A 16,612-nucleotide genomic window follows, 5' to 3' on the forward strand; every position below is an offset into this window, starting at 1 on the left:
ACCTTATTCATCTGCTAAAAAACAGAGCTGGAGACAGGAGCTTGTATTGGGCAGACCTGTGAGCACTTGTGAGGCCTTCTGTGAAAGAGATCATGAGGTGAAGCAGAAACTAATGTCTAAGTTGCATTAAAAGTCAACATTTTGACAGAGAAGTTTTCTTTTGAGATAGAAAACTGTCCATTTGAGGGCAGAAAAGGAAGGATCAAACATCCTGCAAGCTGTGATCTATCATCATATGGTTCATGGTCAAGTTATCAGTCTAAACACTGTCCTGGTTTGCAAATCTCCATAAGCACAGATGTGCTTTGGGCACAGTGGGCTCATTGTCCCAAGAAAAATTGAAGGGAGCTCTTGAATGATGTCTTCTTATAGAAATATTGCTGCTAAAAGCAAATTCTCCCAGAGAGTAAGTGCAGATTGTTTCTGTTATTGATTGCCACGGTCTCTGCTTCATTGAGACCACATGGCCCACTTTGTTTTTGTAGCTGTCTTTTATTAAAACTGACAAAGAGGTATCAGCATTTAAAAAGATGAGTCTTGAGAGTCCCCTGGGTGGCATTTTCATGCTGTAAAGTGATACTGGCACATTTCATCCACAGATGCTTTTAACACAGTGATAAAACAAAACCTTTCCTTCCCAGGGTGGTCTTCTACACTACAAAGCTTTCTGGTTTTTCCATGCTCAATGGGCCAAGAAGTGGAGAGAACCTGCAATTCCTCCTATCTTAAACTGTGCTCTCAGGGTCTGGTCCTGTGTTCTAAGCTGCTGAGGGCATCCCTATGTGTTTAGTTTTTTAAGTATCCTCTGCTGCTTCATGAAAGGCTCATAATGCATTTTACATTCACATGGGTTGTCTGTACTGGTTTTCAGTATTCCTGAGACTGGTGGTCAGAAAGTTTTCATCCTTCTTCCTGGTAACCAACATTTACAGTCCCTAATCCTCTCCTGTTCTTGTACCTGACTTTCTAAGAAGCCAGTCAGAGTTTTATTTGAACACACAAACCTTGTTTGTTTTCTTTTTTTTGGCATTACATTTGAAGGTATCTAAAAAAATTTAGATCTGAGACATTTCATACTAGGACCTATCATGAGTGGAAATGTTTGACCTCAATCTGTCTGTGCAGCAGCTCCTGATCTGTAAAATGGGAATACCATCTTCTCTCATTTTGAAGCAACTTTATGAAGATAAATTAATCGTTGCAGAGCACTCAGATGTCAGAGTGATGAACACCACAGAAAAGCTTAGGGGGAAATAAATAGTTCTGTCTGCAGAGCAGGCTGTTAGTAGTAGCCATAAATAAGACATGAAGCTGCACTTTGATCAAGAGACTAAAGCAGATATTGAATAGTTGCTGATAAGCCAAGCACCAGCCAGTCAGGGTCCTGAACACAACCAGACCAGTGGGAAGTAGTGTGTAATTGTGTGATTAAAGAGATGTGGTAATGCAAGCGAGCAATAGGACCAAAGTGAAGTTGCACCCATGAGCTCAGTGCAGGTTTGTTCTTGCTTTTGGATGTTCTGTTCTGCAGCCTTGCTGTGTGCCATGAGAGAAATACTAGCCCCTGGTGAGCATGAATTATTCTTATCCTGGCCAACTGATTCTTTCTCTTTTCCTTTCCTCTGCTAACCAGTTGTGTTACACAGAGAAGGGACTAAAAGCTTAAAAACATGCTGTGAAAACATGCTCAGAGCTGAAACTCTCAAAAAGTTCTTCTGGCAGCAGCCTATCTTTTACAGACCATGCATAATCCAGCAGATTCATGTGTCAGAAGGGCTGTCAGAACCCCCTGCTCCATCTGCAGCCCCAGGCTCACCTGAGCCCTGGCCAGTTGCTTGCTTGGCTAAGAAAAAAGCACTGAAGCCTCCTCTCCCTACAGCCACAGTGGAGATAGGTGAGTTAACGTGATTCCATCTTTCTGGTGCAATGTGGAGCTGCTTCCCTCCACCTTGGTTTAAGCTCTGAGGTGGCTGAGGAATGCTCCCACTTCCCTTTCCTTCCTATGCTCTTGGCGGCAAAGTGAATGTGTCCATGCCCTCCCAGAGTCCTCCCAGCCCATTTCTAAAGGACAGCCTACATATTTTTCACTTGAATTTGCTCATGTAGCCTGTTTTGTTTTATTTTTTTATTGCTTATCATTTTTGACAAAGGTTAAATAGAGTAGATTTTGTGTCTGGCATATTTTTGTAATGCTTTTGACAAAGGTGCTTTAATAATGGATTCACAGCTACCATTCTGAGATGCCTTCAGAGCTTGACATGAAAATCCTAATGGTACAGTTGCAGTGATGAGGGGGATGTGTATCCTGTGCCATCATCTGGCCTTTGCACTCACAGCTCTTGACTACTTGTCCCTCATGAGGGGTTTTGGAGAGGAACACAGGAAATCCCTCCGAACGCCTCATTAAGCAGCCAAAGTATAACCTACTGATGGCAGAGAGGTTACAAGTAGCTCGTCTCTGGAGAGAGCAGTGGGTGAGTCTCCTGAAATGTCTTCATGGTGTAATTGCATGTCACAGAGTCAGGCCCAAGTTCATTACAGGCCCAAGGAATGGATGCTCGTGGCCCTCAGCCCGTCCTGCCTTTGGTGCTCTCACCTTGCACAGGGACCAGCCCTGTGCTCAGCCAGAGCTGTTTGATGTGCCTGGCTCTTCCTGGGGGCAGGACATGAGCAAGCTCTCTGCTCTGAGGGTCATGGGGAGAGCAGACCCCTGTGGTGTAGAGTCTAAATTGCTGCTTCCTTAATTACTAAAATAAGCCTCTCTGCTGGCACTTGGGGTTTTGGTTTTTTGGGAGTGGGAGCAGGGGTTGAGCTATGCCTGCTGCACCCAGAGCAGTGTTCCCCTGCAGCTGTAGTTTGGAGCTGACCTCCTTACCCTGTTCAGGGATGAAGGGATGGGGAGGGCAGGGAAGAAACTGCAGAAAGTTCTGGAAAGGCTCTGCCAGCTGTAAATGCAGCCTGTTTCTGCTCCCTCTGCAGTCTTCAGCTCCCCTGCTCTGCACTTGTCCTGTGTTCATCCTATCTCAGCCTCCTCCTGACTTCCCCTTAAATCATGAGAACAAGTTGTAGTTGGGAGCAAGTTCATTCTGTCCTCTTTCCCCTGCCTCAAATGTCTTTGCCTGTTGTGATTGCAAGGTCTTTGGGACAGGGACTGTATGCTCCCTCTGTGTTGGCAGAAACTGCCTTAATTAGGGATTGTTCTTGGTTTGTTCTGTCATAATAAAAGGGATTCATAATAATACTGCAGTAATTCCGTCTTACTGCATTTCCTTCAAAGGAAGCACTCCAAAATAAGATGAGAGTAGATGAGATGAAGATCAGACCAGCTGTAATTACAAGTCTGGGATATCTTATTTTGGAGCAGAGCAGTTACACACAGTAGTAACTTGGCCAGCTCTTATTGTAGGGGAAAAACCTTCACAAAAGGTATTTTTACATAAGTCTCTGTAAAATAGCCACCAATATTCATCAGAGAGAGCATGATTAAAGGCTTTTGAAACATGATTGGAGTTGCCAGTTTTCATGAGATAATTAAGATGCAGGTTTGGTGTATATGTATTCTGGTGATCTCATTACCTTCATTATTAATTAGTCTCTGTTCTTCACATTTCAACTCCAGTTTCTTGTCATTAGGGTGACTCGCCTGTGAGCGATGCCTTAGTGAGATGCAGAGGAAGGATTCTGCCTCTGGAACAGCAGAGGTGCCAGCCTTTGTTCAGAACTGCTCCAGAGAAACTGCAGTGCTTTGTACCAGATCAGCAGGTTTCCCTGCCATCAAGCCTTTCAGTGATGTGCCCTGCTCGGTGTTTCCTGGCCCGGAGCCCCTGGTTTTACCAGGCACTCTGGGTGCTACTGGAAATCCTAGAATCATAGAATTGTTTGGGGTGGAAGGGACCTTAAAGATCATCTCTTTCCAGCTCCCTGCCATGCCTCACCACCTGCAAAGGGAAGGGGACAGCAGTGATTTTGATTTAGTCTCTCAGTGATATATTCAGCAATCTTTCTTCTAATCACCCAAATAATGAATATTTTCCTCAGATTTTCTCTGGCATGCTTCTGCAAGCCCCATTTTCAGGATGCAGAGTGTTGGTGTGGGAGATCTGTGGGATCTGGTAGTGCCAAGCATCCTTTTGCCAATTTCTTTTCTTTCCTGTGGTAATGAGGATAAAATTTACTCTCTGTTGACAGCTGCTTGTCACTGTGCTCAAACCCTGGACAGGACTCAGCACAGGTACTTTGCAGGTACACTTCATACAGGTGGCATATGGATGGTGGAACTTAGGTTCCACCTTAATTCATCTTGTTTTTTCCTGAGTGTGAAGGGACACCCGGCTGTTTCCAGGGTCCAGCACTTATGGCACTGGATGAGTGTAGGCATTGAAGGGCTTTCCTCTGAAAGGCAGCAGGTCTGCTGCTGATGGGGTCACAAATCCTGTGCTCAGGAGGGTCTCAGTGTGCAGAGCCTGCTCGTGACACCACACACAAAGCCTGGAGCGTATTTCAGTGTCTGTGGTCATCTGAGCAGTCACTAACCTGCACAAATTCCTCAGCTGCCTGAAATCATGACAGGAGAATAGACTCCAGTCTCAGATGGGAGAAATGCATCACGCAAGCTCTCGTTCCGTGGTGCTGACTCAGTTGAGCTGCAGCTGCACCAAGCGGAAGCTGCTGTCCCAGCAGACATGCAGGCTCCCTTCCTCTGCACCCCTGCTGCTCTTAGGCATGAAGCACTTAAAGGCCTGTGTCACTCCCAGAATTAATCCTCATTCCTTCAAGAGAAGCCAGTGATGGTCACCTGCCCAACCTCAGCCATGACAGTGTGTTCTTCTTTTCTCTTTGTAGGAAACAAATCTTATATTAAACAGAAAATTATCACTTTACCATGAAATGTGTAAAAATAAGGTTTTTGTCTCAATGGAGATCAAAGGCAGCTTATAATAATCTCTACTTAATCAGGCTTAGCTTTAATGAAGTGAGAAATGAACCTGTATTATAGCTAGGGTTATTACTTAATAAAGATTTTATACAGTCGCTCCTTAATGAGGAGTGATTGTCTAAAGTCCATACATTTTCTAGGACCTTTATGAGAAATGCATCTATCAATGAGAGATTTGTGCCTTCTTAATTATTACTGTGTAATAAATATCAAAGCCCTGGACAGCAAAGTGAGTAGAGTGTTCAGCAGTTGTGTATATGTTCTTAACATTTCTATTACAATATTCATTTTAACTATTGCTGCTTTATCTGTCTAATGCTTATTTTATGTTTTTCTCATCACAAGCTGTTGAAAGTAGATCTGTGTTGGGTAATGGTTCTGTAATTGTCAGGTTTCATAATGTCCATAGTAGTGCCTGATCTGTGTAAGAATACAAACACTTCTGACTTGCATCTGTCAGGAAACAATTACAAAATGTACCATGCAGGTAATTATTTCATGTGTGATTGTTGTGAGCCCCTGACATACAACTGTCTCTCTCAAATTGAATACTGAAAGGAAAAGCAGATTTTAGAAGTGTCCTATTTAAAAAGCAGTGAAGCTGTCTGTCCCTAAATCTGTCTTGCAGAAATTGCTTTGCCGTTCATTCAGATCAATGAATAGGAGGATGTTGGGGAGAGTTTTTGATTCCTGTTGCACCGTTCATTATCAGCTTCTCAGCTGCCCGCGAGAGCCCCTGAACAGGAAGGGTCTGGGGCCCCCCGCTGCCCCCTCAGGGAGCCCAGGGTCTGCTGGGTGCCCGTGTGCGGGGACCTGCCCCGAGTCCCTGTGCCCTGCCGAGTCCCGGTGACCTCCTTGCGCACGTGGGGACGGCAGTCTGTGCCGGCTGAAGCTGCGCTTGGCTTTCATCTGTTGCTGTTACACTTTGTTACGCTAAACCTCAGGCATCCCCCGCCCTTCCAAAACTTCTGTGCTCAGCAGAGATGGAATTCTTTTCATTTTCTTTCAGTGAACTGCAAAAAGGGTCAAGTTCAGTGAATTGCTTTAAGCATTGCGTATATATTAAGAATTGGGGCTGATTAATTTCTTTCTCTTCTTTTCCTTTTTGAACGGCAGTGTTTTACACTTAGGAGTCACTGGCTGTGATGAAATGAGGGCAGGTTCAGGGAATACATGGGACATGAGATGTTACACTGGTAGATGGGTTTGTGTCTGCCTGCTTTGCTCTGTTTTCTGAGAATTTCCTTATCCCTTGCTTCAAGTAACTTTTGGGCCTCTCTGGAAAATGCCTCGTCTTTGGACACAATAAAGTCCAAAATATTTTAGAAGCATAAAGTACTTAAGTGATCTTTCAGTGATTTACATTTACAGCATCTTTGTAACTCCATGTATGAGCACTGTTTCAGAAGTACACCCCAAAGAGCTTTGCCCCTTCTGAAATACCTGGAGGTGACATTAAAGACAGGCTTTGGAATATGACCAGGTCAAATGGCAGTGTAATGGCTGGGCATTCTTCCTTTTTCTGAGACTTTCAGTGCCATTACAGTTGGGAGGGAGGTGTTTGTTTGCTGGCTGAATCTGCAGGATGGTGTTTCCCTCCATGTGTGACACAGCAGTGACAACTGTGACAGTCAATAAGGGCAGGGTTTGGCTCCCAGATAGAAATTTTATGGGAAAATGGTTTTTTTGTATTCCCCTTTCTGCCTTGTAGTCTAATGCTGCACAGACATGGAGACAGATTTTTCTCTTTTCTTTTCTTTTTTTTTTTTCTTTTCTTTTTTCTTTTCTTTTCTTTTCTTTTCTTTTCTTTTCTTTTCTTTTCTTTTCTTTTCTTTTCTTTTCTTTTCTTTTCTTTTCTTTTCTTTTCTTTTCTTTTCTTTTCTTTTCTTTTCCTTTATTAGCACAGACAGCACAGTAAGCAACTCTTACAAGGTGTTGCGAAAAAGGAAGTTACACAACTTCCAAGAAGTAAAATGAATATAAAATAACAAAGTCAGTGTGACTGTTCTCAGCCTTTTTGTTTTGCTTCTCATTATCTTGTAACTAAAGGGATTAAAATCAAGGACAAAACAGACATCACTTCCTAACAGGATCTGTTTTGCTTTGAGCACACTGAGAGTGCTTTAGGCTGTCACCATCGCAGGGAGGCCGTACATGGGTTCGGTTGTGACTGTTGTAGGAATGGGGGTACACTGGGCAGGTGAGGCTGTCCCCTGTGAACCCTGACGTCCCCAGAGATTGTCCCTGCCTGGGGACCTGACAGCCCTCAGCGCCTGCTATGCAACCCTTTCACTTATGAAGTATCAGAAATCCAAAATCAGTCAGTAAAAATTCTTCTGTTCCATCTCAGATGTGTTCCTGCACACTCACCACCTGCAGGAAGATTGTCAATAACCCTGGGGTGGGGAGGCCCTGTCCACCCTGGCCTTGAACACTTGTGGATGGGACTTCCACAGCTTCTCTGGGCAAGCTGTGCCATTTGCACACACATAATTATATAAAAACATATCAATTACATAAAAATATGTAAATATATAAATAATAAACATATAATTACGTCGATTTTTATTTTATATACTATACAAAGTTATATAATATATCATTATATAATATAGAGAGAATTAATCGGGTTTTAATCGGGTTTTAAGCCACATTTCATTCCTCAGGAACCCCAGGCATCTTCCCCTCTCACCAGCAATTGCGCATAATTTTAATTACAGATAATTTTGAGCAATACCGCATTATTTTTGAGCAAAACCAAATGACTACGACTGAAGCCGGGAGCGGGGTCGGGCGCGCGTCACTCTCACCCCGCGGAGCCCAACACCGAGCGCTGCACAGCCCGTGCTGCGGGGCCCTTCCCGCCGCTGCCCGCCCGCCCACGGCCGGACCCGCGGTGGCGGCGGCTCCCGGGTCCCCGAGGCCCGGCCCGGCCCCTCCGCGTCGCTCGGCAACGGCGGGGCGGGGAGGCTGCAAGCGCTGCCCGCCCTCTCTGCGGGCGGGGACGGGGCGTGGGGACGGCAGCGACCTCCCGGCGCCGAGCCAGGTACGGGCAGCCCGGCAGGAGGAGGAGGAGGAGGAGAAGGCGGGAAGCGGCCGGTGGCTCCTGCGGGGTGAGGAGGAAGTTTGCGGCGGGGTTCGGGGGGTTTTCCACGCCGCAGCTCCGGCGCGGGCTCTCGCTCTGCCCCTGCGGGGAACCCGCGCCGGGGCTGCGGCGTGAGGAGAGGGGAGTCCGTGAGGGAAGGGGGATCCGTGAGGCCGCTCTGCTCCGGTGGGGATCCAGAAGCGAGGGGGGGAAAGCATCGCTGGGGTTTTTGGTGCGGTATCGGCGTTTTCGTGAAATGCATGAAATTGCAGGTGGAGCGAAACCTGCTGGGGTTTTTTCTTGTTTGCTGAAGGAGGGGATTTTCGCTCCGGAGTTGTGTGTGCTGGAAGGTTGGGCTCGCTATGGAAGTGAGCGGGTCCTGGGGATGTTGTTACACGGGAAAATCTAAAAACGTCTGTGTCTGTCAGCAGCTGTGTGGGGTGAAATGGGGATGTAGGGGAAGAAGCAGATGTCTTCCTGCATGGCTGAGCCTCTTACAGCTCTCAGCTCTGTAACCTGGAGGTGCCCAAATACCTGGGATTTAAACCTTTAAAAGGGGAAGAGGAGGAAAGCCAAGTACTTTTTAAGGATGAATGCAAGCAGGGGGCTTGCTCTGTAGTTATTTTCTGTGGCGCTGGCAATGTGTTTGGATTGCCATTACTTATTGTTGAATGTTTTTAATACCCAGATGTGGTTCTGAATGCATTTGCTGGCTCCGGGATGCTAGTGACATAGGCAGAAAAATATGATTTGTGGTTGGTGTATGGCTGTCATGACAGCCTGTGCTGGAACTACAGATGCTGCCTGTTGTGGCCCTGGTGTGGGACCAGCCCTGCCCTGGTGCGGTGGGTGAGGCGGTTCTGCCCCCGATGATGGACCTGTATGAGATGTGTTTGGCAGCGTATGAAAGCAGCTCACAGCAGAGATCTTGTAGATGTGAGCAGTTCCTGGCCTGGAGTTCGTCGTGTCCCTGAAATGGAGAAGGGCAATTGTGTTTTTCTGTTAGGCAGAAGTGACGTGTGGTTAGAGATCCCAGGGCAGACAGGCGCCCTCATTGCTGTGTGCTGTGCTGATTTTGAGGTGGAATTTTAATGTTGCTGCTTTGGTAGTAGCAGTATTTTCATTGCTTGTGGCAGATTTTTAAGGTTGGTGGCTTTGGGGGCAGAGAGAATTATTTATTCTCATGGTATTCGGCTGATTTGTGTACTGTGGGTAAGGAGGAGGCACAGATGGGAGAAAACTTCTGAAGTGGGTTCAGAATAGACTCCCTAAATATGAACTCAATGGTACCTGTATCCAGTATATTATATTATTACCTATACACCAGTATAATTTGTGATTGTTTTGATCCCTTTTGCTATGTTTTCATAACTACTTCTGTTGAAAATAGTTTTATTCCATTCAGATGACATGTGAATGAGGGGATTGCTTCAGTGATGGGACTGGATTGCCCTTTCCCAACATAAGTTATTTTTCTGCCTGTGATCCCTCTGATTTTTGGGCGAGGTGGGGAATGACTTGGTGTTACCACCAAATATGTGCAGTAGTGTGGAATATTGCTCTTACAACTGGGCACAGAAAGAGGGTGGAATTTCTATTGGCTGTTTGTTTGCCCAAACTGAGAGGAGCGTGAGCTGTACCCAACACAAGATGTGGCAGCCTCCAAGCAGTTTTAAAACCATTTGTAATGGGTTTCTTTTAAGTTTGTTATTTGAAGAATTACTGCACACAGCAGCAAGTCTCCTAGAAGCCACCTGATGTGCAGATGTTTCTCAGCTGTGGTTGTCTTGACAGGGCTCTTACCACCAGGGTAGTTGGGGAATCTTTGCCATGTGCAAAACAAAACACTTCCCATGCCAGAACAGCAGGGGTAATGGAACTGCTTTGCTCCAGTTATTGATTAACCAGTGCTGTTATATTTGTCAAGCATAGCTTGATCTTAACTTTTTCTTTACAATAGTAGTGAAACACTTTAAGTTAAACTATTTAATAGTTTATGAATTTTATAAATTTATAAAACCATAAATAGCTATTAATAGACTATAAATAGTTTATTAATTTTAATGGTTTATAAAATTATTAAATATTTAATAACTAGGTTATTAAAGTAATCATAGGTTGTTTCTAAATTAACCATTATCCAAATATTAATATCTTTAAATGCTCTCCATGTTTATGTAGCTGACCCTTAAAATTCTGAAATGCAGCATAATAATGTCACTCCTTTTGTACTTTCTTTAGTCATTTAGGTTGATTGCTGCACCAAACACAGGACAGGCTCTGTAAGTGCTTCCTGACAGCATAGAAAAGTGCTTTGGGCACTGTGTTGCAGCTAACACTCAATACTGCTGGTTAGTAGTAGGGGGTCTCTGCATATGACTCTGCTTTGAATTGTGTTTTCAGTGTGCAGCCTAATCTTATAAAGGATTTCTTCTTGGTTCCCATCTGCTGTGTCTGTGCAGGTTCAAAGGTATCTCCTGCCTATGTGTATTTACTGTGTAAATCAAAAACGAAAAAAACCAGCTTATTGACCAAGCCAGGGTCTATGATCAGTGGGTTCTTAGTTTGTGTTTGTCCTGTGTGGAGCTCGATGATGTGCGTGGCAGCCCTTCTGCAATTAAGTGCTTTAACTTCACTGTAGAAACTGAAAAAAAGGGGAAAAAACCCTGGAAAACAAGCACTTTTTCATTGAAAAAAAAGAGCAGGTATGTGAGAGACTTTGTTTTAAAATAAATAAAATGTCTTTTATAAATAGATGGGGAGACTAAATTTTTTTTAAATTCAGCACTTGCAATCTTTGCTGGGTAAAGGTTGCAATTCCAGTTATTCCTGCAGCAGAAATGCCTTAACCTGTGGTCTGCCCAGCCACCAGCTGAAAAGCAGCCAAAGTCCTGCAGCTCCTTTCTTCTCCTAATGAGGAGCTCTTCAGAGCTACTTCAGTATTTCTTAAACATGAAGTAAATTACCTTTTAGGCTTGTCTACATTCAGAGTGACCAATGAGCTCTGGGAAGTGTTTCTGTATAAACTACAGCAAAGCCACATCCTTAATGCTTTCCCTCTGCTTGCCAACATAAACTACTCCTCATCAGGCATGGCTGGACTTCTTAATGTGGTGGAGAAACTCGAGATGTTTCTCTACCTCTTGGGGTCTGAAATTGCTCCCATTCCCCAAGCATCCCTCCCTGCTGGAGACTGCAGTGTAATCTAACCCGGGTGGGTGGCAAGACAAAAGTATGAGTTGTGAGACAAAAATCTTTTTTTTCTTTGTTTTTCTTTAAATGGCTTTATTTCCTTGTGTTTGCTGGAGACCAGACTTGCAGTAGTACAGAAAATAAATGCAAAGATTATAGTTTCCAAATTCCTTGGGGGAAGGGAGTTTGACCAGTGTTTCTGTGAATAATTAGCTTAGACACAGGCAGAACTGTTCCTGCCTGGGACAGCTTCTTCCTGTTCTTCACGCTGTTTGTGCCTAATGGTGCTGTGGAGGTGCCAGGAGGTGCTTCCTCCTCCTCCTCCTCCTCTTCCTCCTCCTCACCCAGGGCTTGGGCAGCACTAAGTCAGCTCAGGGAGCTCTTCCCCATGTGCCTGCATCACCCACGGACAAGTGTGATTCAAGGGTTTTGTTATTTATTGAGGCCCCACGGGGTGACCTTGAGGGGGGTTGAGGAAAACACGTTGGGTGTGAGCTCAGCTGTCCCCCGAGCAGCAACCAGCGCTGGCAAGAGCATCTTGTAACTTGGAGCTGGTTAATTAGGGGTCTGAGCTGAGAAGTGAGTGCTGAACTGTGCCTTAGGCAGAAGGACACGTTTTTGAAAGCAGCCTACAGCTCTTTGCCACAGCGTAGGTGTTCCCTTGTGCCATTGCTTCAAAGTAACATAATCTGACCGTTCCTGTGACCCTGGGTCTTAAGACTGGTCTGTGCTGGGGGGTCCTTGGGGTGCCTTTGACCATGAGCTGCAGCTCTGTGTTTGCTGTGTGAGCAGTGCTGTGACATCTGGCCAGGGCAGCCAGGGCACAGTTTTGCCACCAAGTGTTGCTGCCAAAGGAATGGTGAATGCTGCTGCCCCCAGTGTGCCAGAGCTGCCCTCATGCCCTGCTGGCAGGTTCAGCAGGGGCTGAGCCACAGAGCCAGGCAGCAAACCACGCTGAGAGTTTGACATTTTCTGTCCTCCCTCCCTGATGCCGTTCTGACTTTAAAAATAGAATGAGATTGTCTCATCTCAAGGCAAAGGCTTCTCAAGAGGGTTCATTATGTCACATGTATTATCTGCTCTGCAGATCTTTTTAAGCAAATATGAGTATTTTTTTAAAGTTGTATACCAGCTTTTATAAACCAATGTCTGCAGCACTCCCACACACAGCACGAAGGTGATGCTGAGCTGCCCACAGCTCATTTTAACGTACAGCTGAGCAGGGTGCCCTGTCCAGGAGGAGGGGGTGGCAGGGGGTACCTGCTGTGGGCTGTCCCAGCAGTTCACTATGTGGGAAGGGCCGTGTTACCACTCTGAGGAGGTCTGGCAGCTTGCACAGTCACAAGCATTTCTCTCTAGAAACGTTACCAGAAGACTTTTCAGATAGTTACATCTCGTTTCTGTTCTGACTGGAGTGGGCAGTGGAAACTTGGAAGTTTCCTGTGTCATGTTTGTGGTGTGTCAGCTTTTTGCCACTTCACACCACTTTTTCTAGATACGTGAAAGAAAAAGGAAACTCTGTTGCAGTTCAGAGGTAAAAGTACCTTAAGCAATGATGGAACAAAGTGCCAACCGATGTGGTGGGTTTAAATCTGAACTCTGGTTGATGTGCTGGCCCTGTCCATGCTGAAGGTAATGCAGTCTTCTTCCTAACACTGCAAATTAGGATGTTTTTTCATCTGCAAAGGGATTCTCCTTGCTTTGATGACCCTCCAGTGATGGCTGATGAGTGTATGATAGTCCAGTAGTAGGGGGCAGCCCAGGGAGTGATGGGGACACAACTTCAAAGTAAAAGGAAGAGCTTTTTATTTTTTCTACTTTCTTTAGAGGATCAAATTAGCAGTCTGCTAAAGCCTTTTAATGCTAAAACTTCCTGAGCATAAACAATGACCTGTGAAAAGGAGTGCTTGGATCTGGACCCTGCATATGATGAAGTCTGGCATCTCCATTATGGCCAATTAAAGTGACAGCAGAGTGTAAACCCTCCTGACTCCTGCTCTCCCTGGCTGGCTCCTGCCTGCACATGGCCTTTCTCCTCTGCCTTGGAAAAGGCACGATGTCACTTTGAACTCCCCAGCCAGAGCACAGAGCAGCCTTTCAGAACCTCTGTGCCCTCTCCTCGGGTGGTTCAGCAGGAACAGCCCAGAAGCTGAAGCTTGGTCTTCCAGTCAGAACCTGTTGTCCTTGAATTGCACAATTGTAGGAGAGACAGATGTTATCCTGCAGGGGAGGGAGGCTGGCAGTGTGCTGCAGCACGGGCATGCCCTCTCTCTGGGGACTCTTCTCTGCCTTTCCAGTGCTGTCCAACACTCAATCCAAGATCTGGATTTTAGGAATAATCTTGTCCCTAGAAGTTCCTTCCAATACCCACAACAGTGTGTGAAGCTTTGCCTTAAACAGAGCTTCAAATATTAGATTTGAGTAACTAAACAATCACAGGAAGCTGTTGTGTTGACCAAACTAACTTTTGGCCCTAAATAACTTCATATTTGAACAGCTTAGTAGAATATTAGTGCTCTGCATGCTGATCTTGAACTTGGAGAGATTTTATATTCCCAGTTATATGGGGAGACTGAGTGTTTTTCCGTGTTCTGCCGCAGGAGATGGAAGTGGTTTCTGTGACTGCCTCCTTCCCCCATCAGCCTACCTGTGAGCAGCCTGCCCTTCCCTGTGCACAGACACAGCAGCCTGGGTGAGAGAGAGAGAGAGAGATGTGGGCAGGAGGGAGCCGGCCGTGGGTGAGAGCTCGCTCACGTCATGGACACGGAGGCACACGGGTGGTCTCACTTAGTGCTCCTACATTTTCCTCTTCTGTCTCTTCCTTGTCTCTCCTGTTCCCGTCAGATCAAAGGGTAGATCAGCACCTCCCCACCTCTGCCCGGCAACTGAAAAGGAAAGGAAACACGCTGGGGAAAACCTGTGCTTTAAAAAATGTAGCCCACTTGGTGTAAATATGCAAATGTTTGTAGAGGAGTGGCTGTTTCTAAAACACATTAGGGAGAAATGCTTCACACCCTTCTTTGTCAGTCAGTAATTAAGAGAATACTTGCCTTCCGATGCAGTGGCTGCTTAAATAAAGATGAGAGAGCCTGGATTTTCTCTTATGATGGAGTGCAACAGTGAGTAATTTCATCTGAGACCAAGCCTGGCAGACCTCCACATGGCACCTCTTCCAGTTGTGGTGAGGTGACTTTTCCTGTGCTTTTGCTGGGAACAAAGTGGCTGGGGAAGGTGCAGGCACTCAGGCTTGTATCCCACAGCAGATTCAGCTTGTCAGAGGGGTCAGAGGCATGATCCTGGTAAGGAAGGGCCATGGCTCATCTGCATGTGGCATTTCTTGTTTCTGGTCGTGTGTGATGGGTCCAGCTCTTCCTAATCAGATTGCAGAGTGGTGGGATACTTGGATCCTCTTTTCTTCCCTGTCTCCTCTGGCATACTGTGAAGCTGTCTAAATGTCAGGGGTACTGGTGATTTGGCTGTGATGGGAGTGAATTTTAACGAGGCTTGCTCTTCAGCATGAATGTATTGATGTAGGCATGTCATGTAGCCTGTCTGTCAGCCAAGTTTCTAGCTTTCAGCTGCTTTATATGCATATTTTGGAGATTGCCTCCAACCTGGGAAAGCCCAGTCAGGTCACTGCAGGGCAAGGCAGAGCTGTATTCCCATACCCACCTAATGCTGACACTGCTTTCCTGCCCCACAAGGATCAGAAGGAATCCATGGGAATCGCTGTCTTCTGGCTCCTGCTTCTGTTTGGGGTGGCTGTTGCAAAGGCAGGCTGGGCTTACTCATCTGCCTTCAATGCAGCCACACAAAGCCTCTTTCGAGGAAGGGAATTCATTAGTTTCTGTGAAGTGGCCTTGGATCTGTGGGCAGCAGGTGCTTCTATAGAGCAAACTGTTGCTGAATATTCAACAGTTGCTATACAAGCGGCGTCTGGCCGGCTGCCTGTGAAGCACTTGGAGTTATCTTGAGCATCCGATTGGATAAAGTGCAAACCACTTAGGGCTTTAAAGATACCCGCAGCTATGTTGTGTTGGTGGTGTTTTAACGTTCAGGGTTGGGTTTTCTTTTTATGAGAATCTTCCAAGATCATAAGCAGCAGCTTTATCTCTTTTGAGTCAGCCAACAAAGAAGGGAGCTGCCTAGGAGAATGACAACCCCGGTGATTCATATTCAAGTCGTCAGAACCTCATTCTCTTGGCTGGTTTCTGCTAATGACATGTGCACTGGAAACAAATGACTCAGGCTAGAAGTGTGTATTCATCTTTAAACTTCTTAAACTCTCCTTAATCTCAAGTTAGCTCTCTTGAGGCTACCTGAATAACACTTCTTCTTGCCAACCTTTAATTTGGTACGTGAAATACTATAGATATCTAAGCTATGAAGGAATAATTTGAGGGGCTAATGTGTGCAATCAGCCTTTTTTTTTACTTTAATTTCCTTAGGTGTGGTTTGTAAGCAGCTTGTGCTAGATGTCATCATTGAAAGTATAGTTCTGTGAGAAACCATGATCACTGAACAATTACAGCTTCAAATAACTTACAGCTTTACTCAGTAAGGTGTGGATGCCTGTATATTGTTTACCAGCAACATGGCCTGATTCTGTTGTCTTGTAATAGCTTACTTAAACCTGTATTAGTTGTTTTAAAGATGCTTTGTCTGTGTTCTCCTACTGATTATTTAGGCCACAGAAGGAAAAGTTTTAATTCAATGTGTGACTGTGATAGTTGCACTGGAGGCTGGTTTCACCCAGGGAGCTGAAGGGAGACCAGAGTGGTGTTACCTGAGTTCTGTGCTTTACAGGGTCTGCACGAGGGGTCCCCATGTGCCAGGAATGTTGGATTTCCAGGGGGCAGGAATTCCACACCCCTGAGCTCTCAAAGCTCAGTGGTACAGCGTGAGGTTCTGCCCACAGGGAACAGACTGGAGCATGCTGGGCTGATCCTGGCTGCTGTGCATTGCCTGGAATTGTGTTAGCACCCATTGGAGGTGGACCTTGAGCACCTAAAGCGGGAATTGACAGCTACTGCAGCTGAGCCCTCCTGCTCCTGGCAGGGTCATTCGTGGTGCTGCTGGCTTTGGAAGGGCTGAGGTCCTTCAGTGAGTGATTTGGCTGCCGGGTGCTCAGGGAGCAGCTGAGATGTGCTTCCTAAACATCCACTTTGTTTGCATCAGCAGTGGGGTCGGGCCAGGTTTGTGAAGAGAGGCCGTGGCAGCCTTGGATGTGGCATCTGCTCTCCCTCTGTGGGGGAGCAGCTGAGGGGGAGCTCCTCCAAGGAGCTGGGTTGGGCCCTGTTCTCCATTTATCCAGTCCCCATCAGTCCCTGAGCTCCCCACTGCTCGAGGGTGGGATCAGCAGAAGGGAGGACCTGCTTCCAGAAGGGGTTCCAAGTCTG

The 16,612-nt window shown here is 46.0% G+C and overlaps 1 protein-coding gene across 5 annotated transcripts in view; it reads left to right on the forward strand.

Annotated features, from left to right (window-relative positions):
- Positions 1-16,612, forward strand: part of RAB11FIP4 (RAB11 family interacting protein 4) — a 120,250-nt gene that overhangs the window by 80,293 nt on the left and 23,345 nt on the right. The window contains exon 1 of one of the 5 annotated variants that reach the window (XM_030961837.1): positions 7,976-8,049. The exons of the other annotated variants lie outside the window; for them this stretch is intronic. The gene's annotated coding sequence lies outside the window, so the exon portion shown is untranslated. Of the gene's footprint in view, positions 1-7,975; positions 8,050-16,612 lie in introns of those variants that run through there. 5 annotated transcript variants of the gene reach the window in all.

This window comes from Camarhynchus parvulus, chromosome 18, assembly GCF_901933205.1.
Source record: "Camarhynchus parvulus chromosome 18, STF_HiC, whole genome shotgun sequence".
NCBI classification, from domain to species: domain Eukaryota; kingdom Metazoa; phylum Chordata; class Aves; order Passeriformes; family Thraupidae; genus Camarhynchus; species Camarhynchus parvulus.